Source organism: Mustela erminea, chromosome X, assembly GCF_009829155.1.
Source record: "Mustela erminea isolate mMusErm1 chromosome X, mMusErm1.Pri, whole genome shotgun sequence".
In the NCBI taxonomy this organism is placed as follows: Eukaryota; Metazoa; Chordata; class Mammalia; order Carnivora; family Mustelidae; genus Mustela; species Mustela erminea.
Window position 1 is genome coordinate 24197565 of NC_045635.1, and position 27729 is coordinate 24225293.

Genomic DNA, 27729 nt, shown 5'->3' on the forward strand with positions numbered 1-27729 from the left:
AATTCAAATATCATTTTGCTTGTATAAGCTTATGATGTGAAATAAAAAGCAACAGTAGCATTGAAGTTATACTCTCCTAAAATAAAGTTCTCAAAGATTTATCCTTAAAAAACCTCCAGTTAATTCTACCATATTTTATCAAAACTATTTATATATATACCATTTTCATCCCTTCCAGCCATCCTATTTGTATTTCAGCCATGTAACACCAGTCTAAAAAAGTGCATGTAGAATATTTATATGTGGTATGCATACTCAACTACCTTGCATATCCAGTCACACACATACAAAATAAAAAAGTAAAAAGAAGTAGAGAATTTTGAATATAGTTAAGCCACACTGCTTTCCCTGATTTTGAAAAGTCCCTTGAGACATGGGTTTAACTTGTTTTCTTGCCTGAAGTGATGGATTGCCTGTTCTAACAACCATGTCACTGACTAGCAACTGCCAAGAGCAGAGCTATATTGTCCCACCAAGGCAAAACCATCATGGGAAGCCAGGATGTTGTCCTCCTGCCTCATTGCCACCTCTGAGTTATTTATGAAGCTTCATACTGTACAAAACACTTGGAAAATTTTAAGTGATTTTTTTCCCATAGTGCTAGACACATGGACCAAAAAAGACAAGTGTTTTTGGCGAAACAGGTTCAGAATCGTTGATGAAAGTACTCCATTGGAGTCAAAGTGAGTGTGCTGCCATTGCCACTCAAGGTTCTTCTGGGTAATCTCTAACAGGTAATCTGTAAATACCATTGACCTGCTAGCACAAGACCATGACTACAGGTGTTGAGGTAACATGATGTCATTAGCAATAATCAATGCATGGCTGTGTTTTCTTACTAATACATGGATAGAGAACCAAATTATTGAGCAACACTGTATGTATCTCTCTTATATTGAGCTCATTAGTCTCGGAATAACTCATTAATTACTTAAACTTCAAAGAAAAATGTAACCTAGGATTTGGCAGATTGATCAATGAGACATAAATGAAAATGTATGTATATTTTTGAAGAGGAAAGTGAGGGGAATTGCAAGTTTTAGCATAGAAATTAATTGGAGCCATCTGTGTTTGAGGATGTAAATTGGACCCATTTGTATTTGAGGATGGAAGAGTGTCACACTCTGGCTGCCAGCATAGACATAGACAGAAAATGAAGATTTCTCTTAAATACATACGTGTGTGTGTGTGTGTGTGTGTGCGCGCGTGTAGTTTAACAGCTTAGGTATTCCATTTTTTTTTCAGAAGCCATGATCAGTATAATCCACTTTCTAACTTTATATCTAATTGGTCATCACATCTTGTCACTTCTACCATCAAATTATATCTTTTGTACTCTCTTCTTTCTATAATAATTACTGGTATCTTATTTTAAAGCCATCTTTATTTTCACCTGAACTGTCTAATAATCTTTTGATTAGCTTCTCTGTCATTTTCCTCGGTCCATCATTCATACCATGTCTGGGAGATCATCCTAAAAAAGTCACTTTCTTGCCTAAAAATAGTCCTAAGCTCTCCATTGTCTACCCACTGAAATCCAAAATTTTTAGCTTGGATTTAAATTACCAAATTATTATCATTTATTAAGAAACTGATATTAGTGGGCATATAACATAATTATTTTCAGCTCCCAAACTAGCCTCTGGAGATAGGGTATTTTTTTTAAAAGATTTTATTTATTAAAGAGAGCAGAAGTGGTGGTGAGGAGGAGCAGCAGAGGGAGAGGGAGAAGCAGACTCCCTGTTGAGCAGGGAGCCTGATGTGGGGCTGAGTTCCAGAATCCTGAGATCATGACCTGAGCCGAGGGCAGATGCTTAACCAGCTGAGCTGACATGGGGTATTGCTATCTCTTGCTTTGCTGAACAGGAATTTGATATACAGAGAAGTATCTTTCCAGGTCCAAAGAGCAGGTATAAGGAACAGAACTGGAATTCAAAACATGTCTTGTTACTGCAGAGCACAGGCATTTTCCATTACAACTTGGTGCTATTTAAATTTGACACATTCAACCTTTGTAGATTCATGACCTGCCACTTTGACCTCCTTGTACATTTTAAACACACTCAAACTTATCCACCCACCATGATTTATATCTGTTACACTTTCCTCTATTAGTCATGTCCTTCCTGGTTTTGGCGTTTCCCTTGTCTGTATTCATTTGTCATTTAGATAACATCTACTCATCTATCAAGATTCTGTTCAAATGGCTCTTCCTCTCTAAAGTCTCTTTCTCCCTGTTGAATTTGTCCTCTACCCTTGCAGTGTTTCCAGATCACATGGCTCATAGTTCTGTTTCTGTCCCCATCCCATTTTATTTTAGTTACTCACTTATGAATTCATATGTTACTTCTTGATAACAGAGCATTTATCTTCTTTCTTTCTCTTTTACAACACAATGACTATCCCTTTGTATATACTCATAAATACTTGCTGAATGAGTCAATTCTGTACCCATCTCCACTCAATGCAGTTTGGCAATTGCGTTAAAGAAAATACGCCATTTTGATTTGTAAATCACATTAGAAAATTAAACCAAAAGCATCCTCATGTTAATTAATTGTTCACTTCTGGGTGCGCTGGAATAGTGAAGAATTGGTTATTGCTAAGATTTATTTCCTGCCCAAACACCAGATCTCCCTATTTAAAATTTTTCTCATTATAACTCATCATGTTGGTTGCAATGAACACCTTAATTTTGGCCTTGGGTAGGGCGAATATGCTTGATTGGACATTTTCTGACTAATTAAGTATATAATCGTAAGGCTGGACTTGTGATTCTTCATTAGTTTTCTTCTCTTCTTCACTGTTGATGCTAGGTCTGTCTTTGGCTCATTTTTCTTAAATTAAAAAAAAATTCTTACAGATACTGAACTTGTAAATTGAATGGTTCTCTATAATTTCGTAGAGCCCATCTACCCATGTTTCTTTCTACATACTGATTGTACTAATTAAGACTATTAAAAATTCATGTATCTGAGTTATGGCTACCCTCTGGTTTATCAATTTAAGAAATATATTGTATGGGGGCACCTGGGTGTCTCAGTCATTAAGCATCTGCCTTCAGCCCAGGTCACGATCCCAGTATCCTGGGGTGGAGCCCCGCGTTGGGCTCCTGCTCCACAGGAAACCTGTTTCTCCTTTTCCTACTCCCCCGGCTTGTGTTCCCTCTCTCGCTGTATCTTTCTCTGTCAAATAAATAAATGAAATCTTTTTAAAGAAAAAATAAATATATTGTATATCTACTTTATGCAGATTATTTAGCTAAGATGAACCAAGTACTTGCCTTATTTTTTGAGAAATGCCCAGTGTATCCTTTGTTTTATGGTGTGGCACAGGGGACAAAGAAAATGTTAGTTTTGAAAAGTTAAATGAGACCTCTCTGGAGAGGATTCATACTTGTTTTTTGGTTGTACTCTAATCAATGAGTTAACCACTTTACACTTACACACAAATTTCTTGAGACCTACTATAGGCCTGCAGAAGGGTCGATGTGCTCAGTATAAATCAGTATAATGTTTACAGATGGTGGCACTAGAATCAAAACTGGCTGTGACGTGTAGCTTTTATGCATGCATGTCATGTGATACTTGCAAGTTACTGGAACTCTCTGAGCTTACTTTGTGACATGCCTAAAATGTAAATAGTATCTCAAAGAGACTATATGATGATTAAGTGCGATATTGTAAACCTAGAATGGTGTATGGCTCTTGGTAAACACTAAATTCAGAGTGTTTAACTATTAAGGCTAGTTTTCAGTTAAGTATTTGTCACATTAATAAATGAGAAATAAATAGACATGATTATGATTTTTTCCATGTAGATCTCTTTTTTTGAATTTTTGACACGGTTATAAAAACTGAACTCTACTTGTATTGTAGCTAATAAAACTATCAAGATCTGATAATTGTAAATTGTCAATTAACATTTCCTTTTGTACTGCTGCTACTACTACTACTATCATTTTTATGGCATTTATGTTTAAATGGAATTTTTCATTACCTTCTTTCATCCTTAGAGCAATTCCTCTGAGGAGTGGTATTATTTTTCTGGTTTTATAAAGGAAGAGACTAATACACAGAGGAATTAAGAAACTTGATCTATGCCCTTTGGTTCATAAGTGGCAGGTTCATTCCTGAAACTCAGGTATACTTACTATGGTACTTTCTGTGTGTCCTCCCTAAATGTTGGTTAGTTTAAAATTGGAGAATGATCAGCTGCTTTATGTAATATAATATGGATATAATATATTAATATGGAGATGAGTATAGGGAGACATAGGTAGAGGTATTGCTTTAAGTGTTTGTATAGAATAAAGGTAGGTAAATAAACAATGGAATGTGCATATACATTTTACATGCATGTAAATTTTTCTATATCAACTCAAAGTACCTTTTATTTAGAAATATTTAACCATAAATGTGAAGTAAATTTGTGTTCAAGAAAATTATGTCCCAGGATGCCTGGGTGGCTCAGCTGGTTAAGCCGCTCTCTTTGGCTTAGGTCATGATCCCAGAGTCCTGGGATTGAGTCCCACATCAGGCTCCTTGGTTGGCAGGGAGCCTTCTTCTCTCTTTGCCTCTGCCTGCTTGTGCTCTCACGCTCTCTCTCTCTCTCTCTCTCACAAATAAATAAAATCTTTAAAAAAAAAAAGAAAATTATGTTCCCATACCTTAAATTTTTAAAATAACTTGTGTTGTCATCTAGCCAGTGCTCAGCTATTCAGTTTCGTGCCCTGTTACTTGATTCCCTTTCCAAACTCACAGTATGAATCAGTTGTATAGAAGTATTGTGGTTAATCCTTGTTTTATACTTGTGCATTTTTCTGTGATAATCACTCTTTGCCCTTCTGTTAACCCAGGATTCTCCTAGGAAATCCTGGGTTATCTTTGAAGACAGTAAGTGAGTTGCCCTTTTGTGGAGTCTTTTTTGAACTCTCTAGATTGAATACTCCCTGGACCTCACAATACCTTAGTTGTCCTGTCACATTAAATTGCATTGATCTAAGCTATTTTGGCATTATTGAGTCTTGGCACAAAACCTGGTGCAAATTTTAGATCAATAAATATTTGAATTGAGCCCAAAGGAATTAGGATATGAGTGTCTGGGAATTTACTAAAGGAAAATTGAAAGACAAGAAAAATTGAGTAACTTTCCAATTGATTGTCTTCTTTCAGGTCCCAAGTGTTTATTCAATCAATACATATTCATGAAGGCCTAGTAAGTGCCTTCTTACACAAGGGATCCAGCAATAAACAAAATATATATCAATCTTATTCTCCTGGAGACTATATTCTAATATAAAGAGATATAAAATAAAATGTAAAAGATATCTTACATGGTAATAAATGATAGAAGAAAGATAAAGCAGGAAGTAGGATATGGAAATTTGGGAGGGGTTTGCTTTTTTAAGGATGATGGACATGGGAGACCTCCTTGAGTTGGTGATGATTGAGAAGACTGGAAGGAGATAAGGACTAGAGACATAAGAAAGTCTCATGGAAGAGCATACCAGGAAAAGGTAGCAACAGTGCCAAGTCTATGAGGAAAGAACATGCCTGTCATGTTCAAGGAAGAGCTAGGAGATCAAAGTGACTGGGTCAAAATGAAGGGTGGTTGAGGAATAGATATAAGGTCAGAAAAAAAACATGTAAGATCTTGTAGGTTAAAAGAGTGTTAGTTAATATGACTAAAAGAGGAAGTGAGTTGATTGTTTTGAAAACAGCATAATACTATCTGACTTAATATTTTTAAAATATAACCCTGGCTTCTATATTGAGAATAAACTGAGGGTAAGTGCTATGTAAGGTTGAGTAGAGGTACAGGGGGAAAAAAACAGGGAAAACAGTTAGGAATCCCTCAAATAATTGAGGGAAGAAACGAAGACTTGGTCCAACATGGTAGCAGTGGAGGTAGTGAGAAGTGATGGGGAGTGTGAATATATCTTAAAAGAGACAGCAGAGTTTGCTGAGAGAGCATATGTATGGTATGAAGAAGAGAAAAAGGCAAAGGAGAGTACAGGATTTTTGGCTTGAGCTTTTAGGAGGGTAGAGTTGTCATTAACTGAGATGGGAAAAACCATAGGAGAAATAGATAAAAGGGAAGGGATCCTTAGCAAAATACTTCCGTAAAGGGCCAGGTAGTAAATATTTTAGACTTCACCAGCCAAAAGGTCTCTTTTGCAACTACAATACCCTGCTCTTTTGGCACAAAACATCTATAGGTATCAGGTAAGCAAAATAAACATGACCATGTTCCACTAAAACTTTATTTACAAAAAGAGGTATCAGACTTGATTTGGTCCACAGGTTATAGTTTGAAGATCCCTGTTCAAGAAGCCAAATAAACAGTACTTCAAAGTAGAAGGAGTTATTGATTATATCAAATACTGCTTATTTATCAAAGAAGATGAAACCTACAAATTGACTATTAGATTTTAAAACTTGGTAGCCTTGGGCACTTGGGTGGCTCAGTCGTTAAGCATCTGCCTTCAGCTCAGGTCATGATCCCAGAGTCCTGGGCTCAAGCCCCGCATCAGGCTTCCTGCTCAGTGGGAAACCTGTTTCTCCCTCTCCCACTACCCCTGCTTGTGTTCCCTCTCTTGCTGTGTCTTTCTGTCAAATGAATGAACGAAATCTTAAAAAACAAAACAAAACAAAAAACTTGGTAGCCTTTAGTAACCTTGATCAGAACAGTTTCAGGGAGTGCTGGGTATCAAAGCCCAAGGAACAAAAGACGTGGGTCAGGAGAGAATTGAGAAGAGGAATTGAAGGTAATAACATAACTTTCACTTTTCTCTTTTTTTAGAGAGGTAGAGGGACAGAGAAAACCCTAAGTAGGCATATGCTCAGTGCAGAGTCCAGTATGTCCAGCTCAGTCTCAGGATTCTGAGATCATGACCTGAGCCAAAATTAAGGGTCCCATGCTTAATTGACTGAGCCACCCAGCTGCCACTTTTAACTTTCACTTTTAAGGGGAACAAAGAAATGGGGATGAAAACTGTGGTTTGGAAGTACTCTTTACCATCTTTTTAAGATGGTAAAGAGTAAGATAGAATGCTCTTGGGAATGATCCAGAAGAGAGGGAGAAATTGGTGATGCAAGAGAGAGTGGGGATAATGACTGGAGCCATGTCCTCGTATAGGCAAGAAAGAATGGCATCCAGAACATGTAAGACATGGCCCATAATGGAAACACACACTGGTGATCCACAGTATTTGGCACTGGTGTAGGCATGTGGGCAGATGTGGTCATAGGGGCTTAGGAGCAATTTTCTACAGATTATCTCAGTTTTCTCAGGTAAATGAGAAGCGGTGTCTTCAACTGAGAATGAGGAAGGAGCTCTTGACAGTTTGTGGAAGAAGAAAATAAAATAGTCCTGAAGAGGGGCACCTGGGTGGCTCAGCAGGTTGAAGCCTCTGCCTTTGGCTCAGGTCATGATCCCAGGGTCCTGGGATCGAGCCCCACATCTGGCTCTCTGCTCGGCAGGGAACATGCTTCCCCCTCTCTCTCTACCTGCCTTTCTGCCTACTTGTGATCTCTGTCAAATAAATAAATAGATAAATATTTTTAAAAAAATAGTCCTGAAGAACAGGTTTCTGGAACTTTGCTTCACATTAGAATTACCTGAGGGAGTCTTTAAAAATTCCAAAACATACATTAGAGCCATGACCAATTAACTCAGAATCCTGGAGTGATGCCTGGCCTTAACATGTCTTAAAAATTACTCAATATGTAGGTAAGTTTGAGAACCACTACTCTTGGACTATAGGAAATGAGACTAGTCAAAATAATTACATATTTCCCCCAGAAGATTTGCCAACACGAGATTGAGCAAGGAATGAATGGAGAGTAGGCTATAACTGGGGGTTGAGGTTTGAGTTCCAGAAGTGAAAGCTGGCAGGGAGAATTGAGGGTATATGCAATAAAGTGAATGTGATTAGAAATCATGGAGTTAATGCTTGATAGGAAGAGAAATAAGGAGATTAAGGGCATGAGAAGTGGTGAAAAGTCAATAAAATAAAAGGGTTATAGGGGCTGGTGACATCAAAGAATTGTTGAAATATACTAGACAGAGTCAGCTGGACACTCAGCAAATGGAGTTTATAAAGTGTGATGCTGAAAGCTCAACATATTACAAAATCTAGGGAATGACCTTGGGACCAAGTGACATAGGTCAGGGTGGAGAACAAGAGCTGTTTAGTCAAGGAGTAAAGTGAATTACTAAGCAAAAAAATGGTGAGAGAATTGTTTTTAATGGATACTGAAAGTACTATAAATTATGACAAGGACCATATATTAGAGAAAGTGACTGAAGCAGGAAGCTAAAATGGTCAGGGAACAAGAGGGCATCACATTCATTGGATAGTTCCTCCCTGTCCTCATTTGATAGGGATGGCTTCTTTAGACATTTGATCAGTACAACAGTGGAATTTTCTTGTACTTCATTCAAGATACTTTCATGTGTAGCCAGGTATTAGCAGTTTCCTTTTTGTCTTATTTTGTGCTGGCTATTAGGGAATCACCAGTTTCTAAGGATAATTGTCCCATCATTGCTTTTTACACTTAAAGATAGAATATGCAGTCATTGGGTAGAGGCAATTTTTCTTCTTGAGAGAATATACCTCTCAGCTACAAGGTTGGTCCAGCATTAGTAATAGAATTACCCTCCATGGAGAATACATCTTCTTTCTCTTGGTCTCACTTTTAACATTAGCCTTAATATGAAAGCAAAATCAGCAATCCTGAAGCAAAAAGAAAATAATTACATTTCTGAAAACAGAACATCAGAAAAAAATGCCTAGCACACTGAATATGTATTTCAATCTCCTGGGTAACAAGTTTGTTGTGATGGAGGTTGTTTTTGCTTTCCCCTTGGTAATGGCAACATGTTATGGGGAAAATGCAGCATGTTGATAGAAAAGCCTATTAAATGCTTCTAAAGTTGAAAATACCTGAAGCCCTTAATCCACCACATCAAATGGTAAATGATTCCCAGCAATAAAATTCTCTGTTCCAAGTTCAGCAGAAGTGACTGATAGATATTTTCAGATAATTCTTGAAATTATAGTGCATTAAAACAATGTGAATACTTGAAGTATAGACTTTCTGTGTATGAGATAGCAGAGCCTTTGAGCTAAGGTTCAATGTGAATTACTACCTCTCTCCACATCAATCACTAAACATGCTAATCATCTCCGTTACATGCTAAACATGCTAATGATCTCCGTTGAGATCAATGACTGATATATTGAAACATAATGACTCTCTGTCACTTGGAGGGAATTCTCCTGTCCCATCTCGAGTCCTTTAGGACAGGCTATTTCACATGAACAAACCAAAATATCTACCACTCCAGTTTCTTACTTCTTCAAATTGATGTTGTTTCTTCACGTCTTTATGGATTCATTCATAAAGCACATCTTTACGGATTAAGCTAGATTGTACTCTCCCTCCACTAAGTGTTACAGACTAGTCTTAGCCAGTCATATTTATATCTCAAGTCAAATGTTAACATGTGAAGTTTATTATATTCATTTAGTGCTATGTCCTCTATTTAAAGTGTCCTACCTGTATTAGCAATCTCATTTCCAAAATGACTTTCTTACAGAAGTGCATTATCAACACCTGAAACCTGCAGTAGGACTTGCCTAGTGTAGATCATGAATCTCATTCCCCACACCCTCTGCTACATGTCCCATTTATGATGACTGTGCTAGGTTTGTAGATTTGACCTGCCCAATGAAATATGCCAGAGCAAAAGTTTTCTGTCAAGAGAGGACTTGTAGTTATGTTAAGGACAGATGCATAACTGAATCACCTATGGAGTTTTCCTTCTTCCTCCTCCTCCTTCTTTCTTCTTTTCTTTTTTCTCTCTTCTCTCTTCTCCCTCCTCCCCACCCCTTTCTCCCTTCCCCTCCCTCTTTTTACATTATTCACATTTCTTTTATTTCCAGCCCACCTTACAAACAAAGCTTCTAATCCTCAAGGATCCGGTATCTGAAATCTGCTAAGATTCTGTGCTCTGCCCACTGTTTCAGGTGGAATGAACTGGACTTCTGATAGACATGACAAGAGACCATGTGCACTTTCTAACCTCTTATGCCATGACAGTCAAAGGAGAACTCCTTCGTAACAGTGATGCTAAATAACTGACAATTCTAATCATGGGTTTTTAATGAATACATCTGAAAAGATCTCTCAAATGATCTAATAGTCTCCTTTGTTTTATTTTGCTTTTTTACAGGCAAGGAAATTGAACCAGTTCTATTTCAAGACTCTTAAGCTGACCCTTTTTTTTATTATTATACCATACTGCTTCTCAAATAATGATTTGCTATTTACTAACTATCTGCAAAAACATTATTAAAGCATTTAATGTGTTTAAGGATATGGTTCCTCCCTCAAGGCACTTAACATCTAGTTGGTGAGGTAATGGTAACTGTATGGGGCCTCTTTTGGGTTTCTTGAAAGATGTCCATACTGCATTATGGTCTATACTGTGCTTCGTTTCCCTCTTCTTCCAGATTTTTCCTCCTGTTCACCTTCCAAATGTGATAAGAGTATAGATCTTTCTTCTTCCCACTGGTGGGAAAGGGCTTGACCCAGAGTCAGTGTTTAGGTCTGTTAGAAGGAGGCATGAAGGGAAGCCTGAACCTTCTTCCTTTCATGTATGCTCTAAACGCTGGTTGTTACACACAACTAATGAATTGTTGAAAACTACATCAGAAACTAATCATGTACTATATGCTGGCTAACTGAACATAATAAAATAATTAGAATAAAATAAAATAATAAAATAGAAAAAAATAAAACAAATATCCTAACTCAGCCCTTAATTTTCTCCAGTTCTTGAAACACTACTAATAATTTGAGGCCCAGAAGTTGCAGTGTCTCCATCACAACATAGTCCTATTTCCCACTTTTGTCTGTTTCACTCCCCAAACTGCTCTCCCATGACTGCTTTTGGATTTCCTCCTTATTCCTGTTTCTGTGCTATCCCATCTTATTTATGCCTATGCATTGAACAGTTACTGAAAACTCACAATATATTAGTCTCTGAAAAGAACTGAGGGATAAAGCAAGTGTTCCTCTAATTTGAGGGCTCTTCTCTATTTTTCTCAAGAACTGATCAGTTAAACAAAACTTGATGGGCCTCCTGTGTGTTTGGTTTCTCTTTCAGTTTTATTCCGAATACAATAGGCTTAATGAAAGGTCTGTGTATCCATTGCCTACTTAGATTTCCACTTGTTTTCCAATAGTGCTATCTAACTCTTTGCTGGTATCTATGCTTTTCATTAGGTCCTCTTTGAAGCCTGCTGTAATCATTTGTGAGGAAGTTCTTTGGGAATCAACCTGTGAGCCCTGGAATCAAAACTTGGCTTCAGTTTTATAATTTTCTCATTTATAATGTGGGGATAATTATAGTTACCGCCCTTATGAAGTTGTGAGGATTAACAGAGTCATTACATGTAAAGCACTTAGAATACAGGAAGCACTCGTTAAATATTATTAGTCATATGGTGTTCTTCAGTAATCAAAATATGACACCACGCTGTTACCATTCAGTACCTTTCTTTTATGGAAGCTTCTAACAAATTAAGAGTATGTATTCATTCACTGATTTATTCATTTACTTATGTTGAGTTTTTTTTATTTTAATTCAAGTATATTTAACATAGAGTGTTATATTAGTTCCAGGTGTACAATATAGTGATTCAGCAATTCTGTACATCATTACTCAGGGCTCATCATGATAAGTGTCTCTTACTTTCCTTTACCTATTTCATCTATCCCTTCACCCAACCCCCTCTGATATTTAAATGAGTACCCTCAGTTAAAGTCCTTTTTTTTCCTTTTGAGAGCTTGAGATCTATTTCATAGTTGCCTAAAGACAAATATAGGCACCAGTACATTAAATCATGTCCTTTGGATTGTAAGGTCTACTGAAGTACAAGGATCTGATCGCAGGGTCAGTTGTTTCTACTGCTAAGCTTGTGTGTTCATCAATTTTTCTGGTTCTTTACTTAGTTACTCTCATTCAAAGGTTTTAAACGTACCAGCATCACATCTAACTAGAGAATGTTACATTTTAACTATAAAGAATCCTGAATTCAGCTGTTATGTATAATGTAAGTATGTTTCAAGTATTTTAAGTCTTCTCTATATATGAAATGAATATGCACATCATTTGTTTAGATGAATCCTTGATATTATTTACTTTGCCATGGCTTCCATCTTCCTGCCCACCTTAGAATTAGTTAAATAACTTGGACAGCCAGGGTAGCTCTCAGATTAAAATATCTCTTTTTTTCTTTAAAGACTTCATTTATTTATTTTAGAGTGAGAAAGAGCACGTGTGTGTGCGCACATATGCACACACACACACACTCACACACACACACTCCTATGAGTGGTGGGAGGTAGGCAGTGGCCAAGGGAGAGGGAGGAAGCAGACTCCCTGATGAGCAGGGAGCCCGATGCAGGGCTCAGTCCTAACACCCCAAGATCACGACCAGAGCCCAAGGCAGATACTCGACCGACTGAGCCACCTTGGCTCCCCTGAGACTAAAATATATCTAATTGCCATTCTCCCACTTATTCAGGTGGGAATTTTCTCCCTTCTTACACAGACATCAGAGTCCACCACTCAAAGGAAACCTAGGGTCTCATCCTTTATTATCTCCCAACTTTCTTGGCAACATCCTCTTCTTTGTATAAAACAGAATAAAAGTTAGCCAAATACTCATCACCTCCCCTTTCTACTATTGGCATTCCTCCAGCTCTGGCACTAATCTAAAGCATGTCTTCCTGGGTTCTCATCCCTCGTGATATAGAAATTACTAAGGATTAACATTAGCCTAAGAGCAATGTACTTTCTCCTGTCCCAGCCATATTTAGAAGTTCCCATTTCACACTGACCTTGGAGCTTGTCTTTTGGGGGCATTTTTGTTTATCTGTTTATTTTATATTTTAATGAGCACTGCATTTTCCTTCCATATACTATTCTGATATGAACAAAAAATCATGACATAAAATAGAATTATTTTCTTGATATTTCTCTTATCTAATGGGCAGCCTTGACTATAACTTTTTAAAAAAGATTTTATTTATTTATTTGAGAGAGAGACAGAGAGACAGAGAGAGAGCACAAATGGGGAGGGGCTGAAGGACAAGCAGACTCCCTGCTGGCCAGTAAGCCTGGTATGGATATTGATCCCAGGACCCTGAGTTCATGACCTGAGCCAAGGTCAGAGACTAAACCAACTGAGCCATCCAAGTACCCCTAACTATAAATTTAAGTCTTCAAATTATTTAACATATTAAAAATATAATCCTGAATGAGTAATATACCCACGTGATTTAGGGAGGCAATTATCTCACAAAAATCTGTCTGATAAAAATTTTAACAACAAAAGTAGAAACGACTCTCAGATCTTTGGACCTTAGTATGGTGAAATGCATTATCATTGTTAATATTTTATATGTACTACTTGAAGTAGAATACATACTGATAAAATATTTTCCTTGGATTGTTTTATGCCACTCATCAGACCAAAAGTGTTTGAATAGCCTATGTGTGATGTATGCCCCAAAATGTTCTAGAACACTGCCATCCACTAGAATTTTCTGTGATGATGGAAATTTGCTCTATCTCTGCTTTCCAGAAGGGAAGTCATTTGCCACATGTAGCTACTGAGCACTTGAAATGAGGTTAGTGCAGCTGTCCTGAGATTGAATTTTTAATTATAAGTTTGATTAATTTAATGTTTGGCTACTGGCTACCATAATAGAACAGTAAGCCTTGAGAGACTTCTAAACTACCTTAAGATTATACTCACAAGGCCAGGTCACTTTGTGGTCATTCTCAGACCAGTGGCATACTACAGAGAAACACAAATCCTAGATTTAACAATAAGCAAAAAACAAACAAACAAACAAACAAAAAAAACACCAAAACCAAAAAACTTTGAGGGGTGATTTTGATATTTACAAATTTTTTGGATAAGTGGCCAAAATATTAAGGAGTCCTCTTGACTTTTCTTTGCTTTGAAGACCTCATATGCTTCAGTTCTTCCTTCTTACTTCCACTTTAAACACTGCCCACAACTGTTCTTTTTTTGTGACACTCATTCCTCCCCTCTTTAACTGGCCTCCCTCATCCTACCTTTTCTCTAGACCCTTCCAATTCTGTCTCTGTGACCATTATTTCAATCAACATATCAACAGTCCATTGACCAAGATCACTATGCACAAAATCCTCACCCCCCAAAGAGAGGATGGGGCAGACTATAATCTTAAATTAATAAATTGCTATCTTCTGTAGGAGTATTTTCAAAGTTTAACTTTGGGTTATATATTAGGATCATTTGTAGATATCACTCTTTTTCTATACTGCAGGCAAGATTATTTCTAGTCTGAATTTCATGAGGTCTCCAGAGTTTTAAGAAAAAGTGAATGTGTACAGAATGCTTAGAATAGTAGCAGTACCTCAAGGCAAGAATAATCTCTCAAGGTCTTATCCACCTCTTTGATCTGATGAAAAATTAAATAATAAATATACACTGGATATATTTAAACCAATGATCAAATTACTTTGTAAATGAAATTAATTAGCAGAGGGAAAACCAAAACATAGCAAAACAGATGCCTTCCATCTTTCCTAAATTAAGAGTTTATCCTTTAAACTTTAGGTTTTATTCATTTGGGATTCATTCAACAAACATCTATTGAGCCTTGAATGTGTGTTGGTCACTGTTTTGAAATAATTTTTATATATTGCTAATAAAAAGATGATACTCATGTAAAGGCTACACACTATAAAGGAGGTGGGAGAGAAAATAACAAAAGCTGTAACATAAATATAAAATTATCAGTTGTGATCTGTATGATATAGGACTGAACAGGTTGAATAATAGAGTGTAGCAGGATATGGATGTTATACTAATGCATTGGAAACTAAGTCTTATGTAAAATACAGAATTACAAATATGTCAGAAATTTCCTTAATGTTTTGTAGAGGTCACTTTGGAATAATCTGTCTTCTGTATTAGACATTAACATCCAAAAATAGACTTTTGTAAACCACAGTCTGACCTTTTGAATACCAGATGTGAAATGAAGACTTAAGGTTATTCCATGAAGTTGATGAATGTTAATCAACAGTTGAGTATAAGTAACATTTCCCTCTTTGCCTTAGGAGTACTAGCAGTACACTTATTAGCATGTTTAAAAAGTTGTTCATTTATTTCATGAAAGTGAGTAGAAATTGAAAAATGAAAGGCATATATGGATAAGAAGGCTAGATCCACAGAAATCATATATATTGCATTTAGCCATAGGTGTATCTAAACATATTAGATATAAACTGGTAGATAGCATGATCTATTGGGAATAAAAATAACAAAATCAAAATATCATTATAATACGGCAATACTGTCAGATCCTCAGAACTGTGCATAAAAGTTAAGATCAGAGTATTTTTTAAAAATATGCTAGGTATTTAAAAAAAAAAATATGCTAGGTCTCATGGAATGGAAACCTGTTTTCTATCATAGGAATATAGTCAACTTTTGCACATTAAAAACATCATTTAAAAATTAATTATGTGGTGGGGTGCCTGGGTGGCTCAGTTTAAGCGTCTCTATTTCTTTATGTCATTTTATTTCACTTATTTTCAGTGCTCCATCATTCATTGTTTATGCACCACACCCAGTGGTCCATGCAATATGTGCCCTCCTTAATACCCAGCACCAGGCCCACCCAATCCCCCACCCCACCTCCCCTCTAAAACCCTCAGTTTGTTTCTCAAAGTCCACAGTCTCTCATGGTTTGTCTCCCCCTCTGATTTCCCCCAACTCTTGATTTTGGCTCAGGTCGTGATCTCAGGGTTGTGAGATCAAGCTCTGCTTCAGGCTCTGTGTTGGTCATGGAGCCTGCTTAGGATTCTCTGCCTCTCTCTCTGCCCCTCCCCCTTCTTAAAACAAAAATGAAAACAAAAAACAAAGAAAAAAAACTAAAAAAAAAATCAGTTGTGTAGAAATTAAATGAAATATTTCTTATGTTTGTTCCAAAGCTGTTATTTCATCACATTTTAAAACTATAAAATGGGGGACGCCTGGGTGGCTCAGTTGGTTAAGCAGCTGCCTTCGGCTCAGGTCATGATCCCAGCGTCCTGGGATCGAGTCCCACATCGGGCTCCTTGCCCTCCGCAGGGAGCCTGCTTCTCCCTCTGACTCTGCCTTCCACTCTGTCTGCCTATGCTCGCTCTCGCTCACTCTCTCTCTGACAAATAAATAAATAAAATCTTTAAAAAAAAATAAAACTATAAAATGGAAGTTAAGTAACTTGAGCCATAATGTAGCTAGGAAGTTGTGTAGATAGGATTCAAATTCAGAATGATTTGGTTTCACAGTCTATGTTCTTTTCTAGCCAATGACTCAAAAGTATATTTATCAGAAACTTTAGGTGAATCCACACCAAACTGTTTTCTTTCTTCATTCATGTAAACATGAATGAAAATTGAAATTGCAGCAAAGTACCTGAAATATGCTAATTTTTAATTGCTGTTGTCAAGGATAAGAACTTGAGATTTTTTCTTTTTAAAACCCAGGTGGTTTTTCTGCACAGAAAGTTATCCATTTATATTTAGGAATTTACTAAATTTTTGTTCTGCTAATCCTGAGGGGAGGATTATTTTCGTAGGATTAAGTGTAGTCAATTGGTATTAGAATGTTGGGAAGTAAAGTGCAAAATTCTATTAAAGACTTAGTTATTTGAATTTATCAAAGGAAGAGCTACTCTTTATAGTATGCTTCAATGTGTATGCAAAGTTCTGTTTTAAGTTTTAGAACTATCTTTGAAGTTTCACTGATACCTTAAGAAATAATAGCTTATTGATATTTTAGGATCAAAAAAAAAAAGAGTATCTCTTTTACATTTACTTTTGAAATGCTACCTATGACCATTTCCCCACCTTTAGGGAAGGTGAGGTTTTTGCTTAGAGTCTGAAAGTGTATAGGAAAGTTGTTTCAGAGAATATTCCAGAGGTTACTTGGTTGAAATTCTCTGGCTGATTTCAGAAGTTAACTGTGGGAACGCATTTTAGCACAGTTCTGCTGCTCAAGCCAGAAACCTGGATGCTTTGTTCGTCCTGAAGTATCAAAAATAAAAATTCATGAAATTCTCATATCCCACCTGTTCTCTTATCTGGGCTAAATGGTATAGTAAAGTTGTTTTTTTCCCCCCCATGTTGAAATACTTGAAAAGAAAATCACATAGACGTGTTTATTTCTTTACTTGAACAATGCTATTGAATCCTAATTCTTGAACTCATGTACCCCTCCTTTCCCAGGGAATGTAGAATATTATTGTTATCAAGATACTATGGCATATATATCCTCAATGACTACCTTTTGTCTCAGCTCTCCTTGGTGGCTTATTGTATTAAATCAGAGAAGCAAAATCTTACATGAAAGGAGTATGTTGACAAATGACGGTTTTTACCTTGATAATTTCACCAAATGTATGAACTGACTTTGTCACTTACTAGAATAAGTGTGCTGAATGCCCTCTGTGTGTGCATCAGGACAAGTGGTCTAATCAAGTTCAACTGTTCTGTGTCTGTTTGGCTTGGCTTAATTAAAATTCAGCCCTGCTTTTGAGCAAGCCGCAGTGGTTTGGCAGACCTTCACAGGGCTATACTGCAGCAAACAATAAAAGTGATAAAGGCGTACAATAACAATCAATACAATGCAAATACCCCTCTTACTTACAAATCAAGTCAAAAGTGGTTCCTTGAAGCATTCTCATCGGCTTCTGGTGATAACATTTTTGAAACACTTTATTTATAAGTTTGCCTGCACTGTCTTGTCAATGAGCTGCCTTTTATTTTCCAATGAAGCAAACGAAAACGATAGTAAGATAAATGAACACAGTCCAAATCCTTTTGAATTTTTACGATGTTTGTGTTATTTCTTGCACACATGAATGAAAAATTGCATGAAGGATTTTCACCTATGTGAGGAAGAGAGCCCTGAATTCATCTTCCATTCATTTATGGTGGTTGGGGAGGGTATATTCTTGGTGATCATCCTTTTTTATTCAGTCCACTGTAGTTGGCTGACTGCCCTGGTCCCAGATTTTCTCACAAACAACCATCTGGCATTCTCTCTGTCCCCCACATATATCTCCTTCAGGACCTCCTGCAAGTAGGCTGGAGAATTTCACAGCTTGGGGGCATGGGAGTATGCATGAAATTGCAGTGACTTCAGGGTAGATTTCTCACCTATAACCTGCATATCTGTCATTGCTGGATGTTTAGTGGAAAGAGCTGCTAGTGCACTGGGGATCAGTAGAACTGGGGGGGGGGGGGAGAAGTCCCAGAACACCTGTGGTTTGCTGTATTTTTAACTAGTATGTACTTGAAGAATGCAGACTGAAAAGCCAGATCTCTTTATTTCACATGTTCATCTTGAAGCGTTAGTGTGTATAAATTCATACAGAAGGTGCTTTTAAAAATTCAAAGAGCTATTATTATTTATTGTAGCACAAATGTTACAGTATCTCAAATTTATTAATGAGTGCTTTTGTTAACTTAAGCTGCACATATAAATACTGCTTCATATCGTAACAGTTACAAAAGAAGGGAAGTTACACAAGTCTTTCAGAATCTGTATACAGGAACATCAGTTGTCTAAGACATCAGGAAATGTTGTGTTACTGTTTTCACCCCAGTAAAACACTATGTCTTCTCTGTATGTGCTTTAGGTTTGATTTTGGCTTCCGGCTTTTATTCAGGCACTGAGAAAATTCTTATAAAGACATGTTTCACTGTTGTCTGGGCTTTATCACTGACTTCTGCAGCTGAAAGAAAGATGCACTGAGATAGAGCCATCACAATTGTTCACAGAATTGTGGCCAGTGGAATGACTCGTCGCAAGGCCAAGATTTTGTGGACTGTTTCTATGGCTTTATGCCAGTCCATCTCTTACTAGCTGTAATGGAAGCCATGTGCTTTTCACTTTCTTTTTATTCTGTCCTTTATCTACTCATTGCTCTTAAATTGTCCAGAACTGTCATTCTTTTGTTATTTTGTTACAATCACAAATGGCATAAAATAAATAACAAAATGTTATTTAATTATTCATATTAGAACAAGCTACCTTAACATACTGAAATCATAATTTCAAATCCAAAAAACCAAGTCAGGTGTTAATTTGTGTTCAGGATGCAATGCTAAAGTAACTTAATAGTCTTTGTAAATGATTTATACCAGACTGATATACCTGTGTAAGTTTCAATGAAATTACTGCTGTAGAGTATTAACTGTAATATTTTAGTTTTGTATTAAGCAATTGTATAAATTCTAAATGTCTATGAAGACAAAGTTGTAAACAACTAATACCATTTCTGTTCTTAAGTATTTTCGTCGGGACTTCCATGTGAACAGAAAATAGTGACTGGTCAGTGTTTATTTCTTCTGGAAATGTAAATCATTTCTTTGTGTAGTTAATATTTTGGGTAAATAAATTTACATTTGTGAAACGAATTTTCTTACATTATGTCATGATGTGTTGCTTAACTTTATTCTTATATAGTTTATGGTAGAAAACATTTGTAGGTACTTATGTTAAACAGTTACGGAAAAAACAATGATTTTCAGGTAAAAACACATATGTTTCCAATATTTTCATGACACTCAGTGATTGGGTAAATTCTTAAACAAGCAGATTTATTTTCTGATATTATTGTTCCTTATATTCTGAATTATAATGTGTTGAACCTACACCACAGCAACTAAACAAAGATAGAAATCTTAAAGAATTGTTTCTCCAAAGTCAAACACAAAAAATCAGGTGGACTGGTAGTCGCCAAGTCAGCATCCTACTCTCCACATGATCGGCTGTTTCATTCCTGAGTGGACATAGCCTTAATCTGCTTTGGGCATTATATCGAAACTTCATTAGTCTTTGTTTCAGTCTGTACCATTTCTGAGCCAATTCCTCCAGCTTGCCTTTGAGATCATATCTGAAATAAGCTTAACTTGTATTAGATTTCAGAAGTTTCTTAAAGCTAAATCAGGAATAATGTCATTGGTAAGTAAAGTTCCATAGATCTGGGTAAGAGATACTTATATCAGATGTGAATTAATCTAAAATCCTTTGACATACTAAATAGTTCTCTGTGTCAATCAAACAGGCAAGTATTCACTGTTTCTTTTCAGACTGCTATTTCAAGCTTAGGTTTCCCACTTTATTCCCCTGTTGTTCACTTTTGACCCACGTGTAAGAGTGAGACTAATGATGCATGCCATGAAGTTGCTAGAGGAGAGACAAGATAAGTAGAAACTGAGGCCAGTCATATGCCAGTCACCATCCACTGAGGTCTTCCCATATGCAGTGCCCATCACCTACAAAGGTATATGATACCAGGACAGATCTTTGGTTATTTTTAAGTATAGAACTAGAATGGCAAATCTGCACTTTCTTGTGTGGTTCAGAAAATAAGGATGATATGCATATGTAGGATGGTTTTATTTTGGACTCTTTTCATATCACCTCTTAGGAGACCTTTGGAATAGTGATTTTTTTTTTCTTCCATGATTTTAAACACTGAATATCAGTGCAACGTGAAACTCATAGCTCTAACTTCTCATACAATTTGGGATAAAATTATAATTTGGAAAAAGGGATGGCTAAACTAATGTATGTGGACACATATAATATCATATACAAATGGTTTGATAATGGAGTCTTACTCATAGAAGTCAGAAATATATAATTTGTTTGCTGTTATATCACCTTGTATTTGGCATGATCCTGAATTTGTTATGGCAGTCTTTTAAAGAGATAGAAACATATGTCAAAATAAAAACCAGATAATTTCTGCTGTGTCTGTGCATGTGTTTATGTATGAGAGCATGCATGAAATTCTCATACTTTTTACCTAGCTTCCCAGAAACTGTTAAAGCTTTAAATACTAAAATGTGAGTACCAGAAATTTTAAAATTTAAAATTTAAAAGTTTAAAAGTTGAGAACTCTATGCATACCAGATAAAATTTGAACAAAATATTATAAAAATGTAATGGATGCTCATTAAGTTAGTTTAAAATTGCATCAAGGAATGATACATAGTGAGAGGAGCTTATTCTTTTGAGATTTTATTTTATTCAAATTCAAACTTTGATTTCATGATAAACAAAATGCAAAAATCCCATGATATCAGATGTATATTTAATCCTAGATCTTTCTGAATATTATATATGGAGATTTTAAAAACCCTGAAATTTGATAAAAATAATTAAATGCAGATGTTTTGACCAAAGTTCATAATTTTTGCAAGGACTAGGATGATATTTCACTAAAAAATAACATTTCACTAAAGTTTTTGTTTTCAAGAGTGATATAGAGACATAAATCTATGTGGATGGCATAGAATTTAAGAACAAAACATTGTTAATAAGAACACTGAGAAGAATTTTATGGGAGTACCTTGTTGGCTCAGTTGTTATGTGTCTGCCTTCAGCTCAGGTCATGATCCCAATGTCATGGGATCGAGCCCCGCATCAAGACCTGCTCGGCAGTAAACCTGCTTCTCCCTCTCCCACTCCCCCTGCTTGCGTTGTTTTTCTCTCTGTGTCTCTCTCTGTCAAATAAATAAATAAAATCTTTAAAAAAATTTTTATAAAGAAAAGAATTTTATGGTCAATGGTAATACCTTTTTAATAAACGAAACTGTGGAATATGCAAACTCACATAAGATAGATGCACACCATATGACTCACTAGTAGTGTTTACCTTTTTAAAAAATTTATTTATTGAGGGTCTCTTCTGTGGGAGATACCATAGTAGCACAGTAATTATATAAGTAATAAAACAGACACAATAATTGACATCATGGGTTTACATTTGAATTTGGTGCTGTAAAACTTGGTGCTTTTTCAAGCAAACATAGGTTGAATTCTGGCTTTAATATTTACTGGCTGAATGATTTTGAATTTGAATACCTTATGAGAAAACTAACTCTTAAGCAGGATTTAAAGCTTGGTGGTTGGTGAGGGAGCTGAGAAATGAAATTTCTGAGCTTATCTGACTCTTAAATTAGTAATTTTTTCATTATTCTAGATTAGATTAATAAATATATAGGAATGAATTGAAAATTGTAAAGTATAGAAATGACAGTTGCTTTGTAATTCTTCAGTTTGATTTAATATTCCTTGGTTAATTTACACAGTCTACAGATATTTGTTGAAGGCCTACTATTGGGCATGCATAGTTTAAAATCTTGAGGATATTGTCAGGAACAAGAAAAAAGTGTCCTACTTCTTGTGGTGCTCAAATTCTGGTATGGCAATACAGACAATGAACAGAATACATACAAAGGAAAATATCAGGTGGTGATAAAATGCTGTGGTGAAAAAAAAAAATCAAGGAAATTACTTTAGTAATTTATTTATTACTAGGTGGCCAGGTAGTCTTTCCCCTGTGGACCTGGATGACTAAAAGAGCCAGTTATGCCAATATGTGGGGAGGATTGTTCAAGAGAGAGGGACATGCTAGTGCAAAGTCCCTGAGACTGGAATGGGCTTGCCATTACAAGTATCTGAGAATCGTCAAATATGACTAGAGCAGTGGCTCTCAAAGTGTGATTACCAGACCAACAGCCTCTGCATTCAGTTAGTTACTAGTATCGTATTATTGTTAATGTCCTTGATTTTAAAATTATACTGTGACTAAGTAAGACCTTAACTTCTGGGGAAATTGGGTAAAGATTATACAGCAGGATCTCTTTGTCCTGTGTTTGCAGTATGAAAATATTTACGACTGAAAGTCTAAGAAAGTAACTAGAACAACTATAAAAGCAATGTGAAAGGTTTCAAGCCATGGAAGCCGTGGACTGCTGGGAGTTAGTCTGTATTGTAAGAAAAATAGTCATGCTGTGGTGTGGAAAATGGGTTGGAAGACAGAACTAATGTGAGTGCAGGGACCAGTGGAGGAACTCTTACCGTTATCCAGAAGAGAAGTGGTGGTGATTGGGTCTGGCATGGTGATAGTGGTGGGAAGAATTCTGGGCAGATGCAAGATAGCAGAGTTTGAAGTTCTAATTACCAAGGCTTGTTGATGGATTGTTTGAGAGGGAATGACAGAAATAGATCAAGTATGACTTAAGTTTCAGGACAAGTTATTGGATTGATGCCAGTGATGTTTATTGAGAAGGCAAGGATTGAAGTAGGAGGTTGGCAAATAATGACACTTGACTAATTTTATAAGCAAATTATTAAAATAAACATAAACAATTCATAAAATTTTTATAAGAATTTGTGATTAGTAGCTTCAGTGATAAATTTAGCCTGAAGAATGCCATCTTGGTTATAAACAAATTAATTCACTTGGGTATTCACTTATTTACTCTCAAATTTTTAACTGAATGTGTTTTTGAAAACATGACATTGTGAAATATATTAAAGACAATAACAATACCAACAGATATTCTTAATTTGCTCTTATGAATTTTCATATCTGTATGTAATTTGTCATTTTATTCAACTAATATTTGTGGAGTGACAGCTTTGCACCAGGCACGGTTTTAACCACTGGGGATATACCACTGAACAAAGTAGATCGAATATTTCTGCTCTAATGGACTTTACATTCTAGTATATTTTAGTAGAGATAAACCAGACAATTTAAGAGAGATTATTTAAATGTATGGGATGTAGGTAAACTACTTTATTTTTTTTAGTTTTTCAACTTAATCTAGCTACAGGTAGTTTACGTACAGATATTTAGATTAATAGCATTTTGTAATACCAAATGAAGAGTACAGCAGTCTGAATAAATCCTGTCACAAAAACAAACAAGACCCACTCTAACTAACTTGGGGAATCACGGTGTTGCACCTAAACCAGTCACAGTCTTTAGTTTGTCATTGTTACCTTAAATACAAATGTTTGTTTTGTTTCTGTAAATATATACACACAGCAAATGTTTGTTTTGTTTTGTTCTGTAAATATATACACACAGCAACAGGTCATGATCCCTGGATGTGTCCCTTGTGAAGTAACAGTGTATGCACAATGGATCACTTAAGTCTTTAACAGAATATACCAAATCTACTCCAGTTGTGGGAAATTGGAGAAGGAGACAACCATGAGAGACTGTGGACTCTGAAAAACAATCTGAGGGTGTTGGACGGGTCGGGGGTGGAAGGTTGGGTGAGGCTGGTGGTGGGTATTATGGAGGAATCTTGTTTTTAAAAAAGTTAAAGACAAAAGTAAAGATGAGTCCACAAATCAATCACATCCTATTTTCTTCACATTCCAGTTTTGACTGACTGTTTTTTACAGCAACATGCAAAGAAAAAGAAATTGGATCGCTTTATTTTTATTTTTTTTAAATGACAGGTATTCTTTATTTTATCATAAATATTGTAATTTTCATCACATAAAGATCGAAACTAAATATTTTTATTTTTATTTTTTTATTATGTTCAGTTAATCAACATCTAGTACATAATTAGTTTTTGATGTAGTATTCAACGACTCATTAGTTGTATATAACACCCGGCGCTCATCGCCATACATGCCCTCCCTAATATCCATCAGCCGGTTACCCCATCCCCCACCCTTCTGTAACTCTCAGTTTGTTTCCTGGGGTCCATAGTCTTCTCATGGTTCATCTCCCTCTCTGATTTCTTCCCATTCTGTCTTCCCTCCCTTCCCCTATGGTCCTCCACGCTATTCCTTATGTTCCAGGTATGAGTGAAACCATATGATTATTGTCTTTCTCTGTTTGCCTTACTTCATAGTGTAATGTTTTGATTTTTATATAACATTGTCTATACAGTATTCTAATCCTACTACAACCCAGAAAGCTGTATTTTTAAAAAATTTTTACTTAAATAAAAGTTTAGATAGAGGTGCCTGGGTGGCTCAGTGGCTTAAAGCCTCTGCCTTCGGCTCAGGTCATGATCTCAGGGTCCTGGGATCGAGCTCTGCATCGGGCTCTCTCTGCTCAGCAGGGAGCCTGCTTCCTCCTCTCTCTCTGCCTGCCTCTCTGCCTACTTGTGATCTCTGTCAAATAAATAAATAAAATCTTTAAAAAAAAATAAAAAAGATAAAAGTTTAGATAAGCAAAATGACTGTTAAATCAGATGATAAAGGGGCAAAAATGAAGCAGAGAAGGAAATCAGTGATTTGAAGGAAGGAAGGAAGAGGTTAGGGTCTAGAACGGATTTGGTTTTAAAATAAGATCATTAGGAAAGACCTTATGGATTACGAGTTGATGGAGGGAGCTTTGATGATAATTGTTGAAAGAGCATTCCATAAAGAAGGGAAAGTAAATGCAAAGCCTCTTTGGTGGTGGGCAGGTGTGAACAATTAGCAGAGTGATAAGAGATCAAAGAAATGGGGGAACAAGGGAACAAGCAGATAGAGGGTCTTTGTATGCATCACTCTGAGGACTTCACCTTTTGTTTTGGGTGAGATGAAAGACTTTGAGCAGAAGCCAATATGATTTTTTTTTGACTTACAAGTAACATTCTAGAGTGGGTGGGGGTGCAGTGTGGGGAAGCATGGGCTGAAGTAGAGAGACCAGTTAATTACAAGGCTATTCTAATAATTAAAGTGGGAGAAAATACTACCTACACTAGGCCAGTGTTAGTTGAGGGTAGTGAGAAATGGTTCGATTCTGGAAGACAGAGCTAGTAAAGATTTACTAGATTACTAGATTACTAGATTACTAGATTGAACCTATGGTGTGAAAGAAGAGAGAAATTTCAAAGATTACCTTATGTTTGACCTAAATTACTAAAAGGGTGGCACTGCCATTTATTGGCATGGAGAAGATGACAGCAAGAATAGGGTTGGATTGTGGACATGTTCAGGAGGTCACATTGGACCTGATAAGTTTGATGTACCCATTAGAATACAAAGTGGAGATGCCCGTGTGCAGTAAACTAAATCAGAGATAAAGGGAGAGGACCAAATCTTTGAGCAGCAAATATTGCTGTGTTAAAATAACAGTTGTATTTCGTGTGGTTTTGATTTTTTGTTGTTGCCAAGAATTTACTGTATAAGAATAAGGTCTTGTTAGGTTTAAACACATTGAAGACTGGTTTTCTTGATTCTTGTGAGAATTTGGTTCAGAATAGTTTTATTTCAAAAAAGAATCTGGAAATCAAAGACAGCTTAATTACATTAATGTCATTAAGAGAATACAGACTTAAGGATGTGGTAAATTTAATTAAAATGTTACTCTTATAGGAGAATGATCATAGTAGGGACTTTTATTTCTTTCTTAAAGCAAATTGCGTGGCTTTAGAAGCCCTTATTTTTGTAGAACGTGGAAGACTAAACATAAAATTAGTTCTCGTTTATGTTATTATGCAGCGAAGAAAAAGAAAGGCGTGAAGCTGTGTCATGCTAGCATGGGTTATCTTTGAAGCCCCTGATTGGGAATTGTCTATTAAATGCTGTAAATGGTGTGTAAGAACTAAATTTGGCTTATGAATGTGACCTGACATAGTCACACAGGCATTGTGACTGTTCTGTTCTCCTGTCAGATGCATGGAGTCAATAACACCAACTATTATATGTTTATATTAATTGGTTTGAAAATAAAAATAATGCTGTATATCTGTAAATGTGAATTTATTCGACTCTTGAATGAAAAGGAAACCTGGTTTTTTTTTTTTATGTCTATCTACCTATCTTTACCAAGAAAGATTATTATTGGTAATTTTTTTGCAAATAAAGAGGCTTAGACATGTAAGTAAGAGTTGGGAAGAAGAACAATATTGCTAACCCAACGTTTGAGCAGGAATCATTTTTTTTAAAGTTTTTATATTGTTTATTTGAGAGAGAGACAGTGAGAGAGAGCATGAGCAAGGAGAAGGTCAGAGGGAGAAGCAGACTCCCCGTGGAGCTGGGAGCCTGATGCGGGACTCGATCCCAGGACTCCAGGATCATGACCTGAGCTGAAAGCAGTCGTCCAACCAACTGAGCCACCCAGGCGCCCAGGAATCATTTTTTAAAGCATTTATATGTTAACTTAGAAAGAAGAAGTAGAGGAAAGGAAGGGAAATTAGGTGAAATGACCTCCATAAAGACTGCTGGGCATTGATCAAGGGATAAAGTTTCTTCTCTGAGATTTTCACTTAGGATCATTGCTCTGATATTCATATCATTGCTGTCAAGGTATTGTAAATTCCTAATCCCTAGGTGTAGGGATTCAGAAAGAGAGGCAAACTCATAAATAATCAGGTCTCCCTACCTGCTCTTCACACTCTTTAACAGGTGTTGGATCTGAGGCTCTCCTTCTAGAACATCTTGATGTGAACCAAACAATACTACTACTATCACTTTTCTTCAATGTACCTGATATTTCCTGTTCTTCTACCTTGATCTTTTTTTCTCAGGTCGGTAGTATGGAAAGTGTATCATGGCAAAAAGAAAGACTATCATCTAGAGGAGAGATGTAGACAGCTAACTTTGGGGAATATCAGTATAGCAGATGCCTTCCCCCAAAGCTTCCTTTCTGTTGACATAAACTCCCACACACTACTTATCAACTTCTGCCAACCAGAAAAAGGCTCATTCTCATTTTAAAATAACATCTTTATTGGGATAAAATTCACATATTGTACAATTCACCCATTTAAAATATAAAATTTAGTAGTTTTTTTACATTCACAGAGTTGTATAACCCTCACCAAAATCAATTTTGGAACATT

The 27729-nt window shown here is 36.2% G+C and overlaps 1 protein-coding gene across 2 annotated transcripts in view; it reads left to right on the plus strand.

Moving 5' to 3' along the window:
• IL1RAPL1 (interleukin 1 receptor accessory protein like 1) overlaps positions 1-27729 on the plus strand; it is a 1474879-nt gene that overhangs the window by 411706 nt on the left and 1035444 nt on the right. The window lies entirely within an intron of this gene.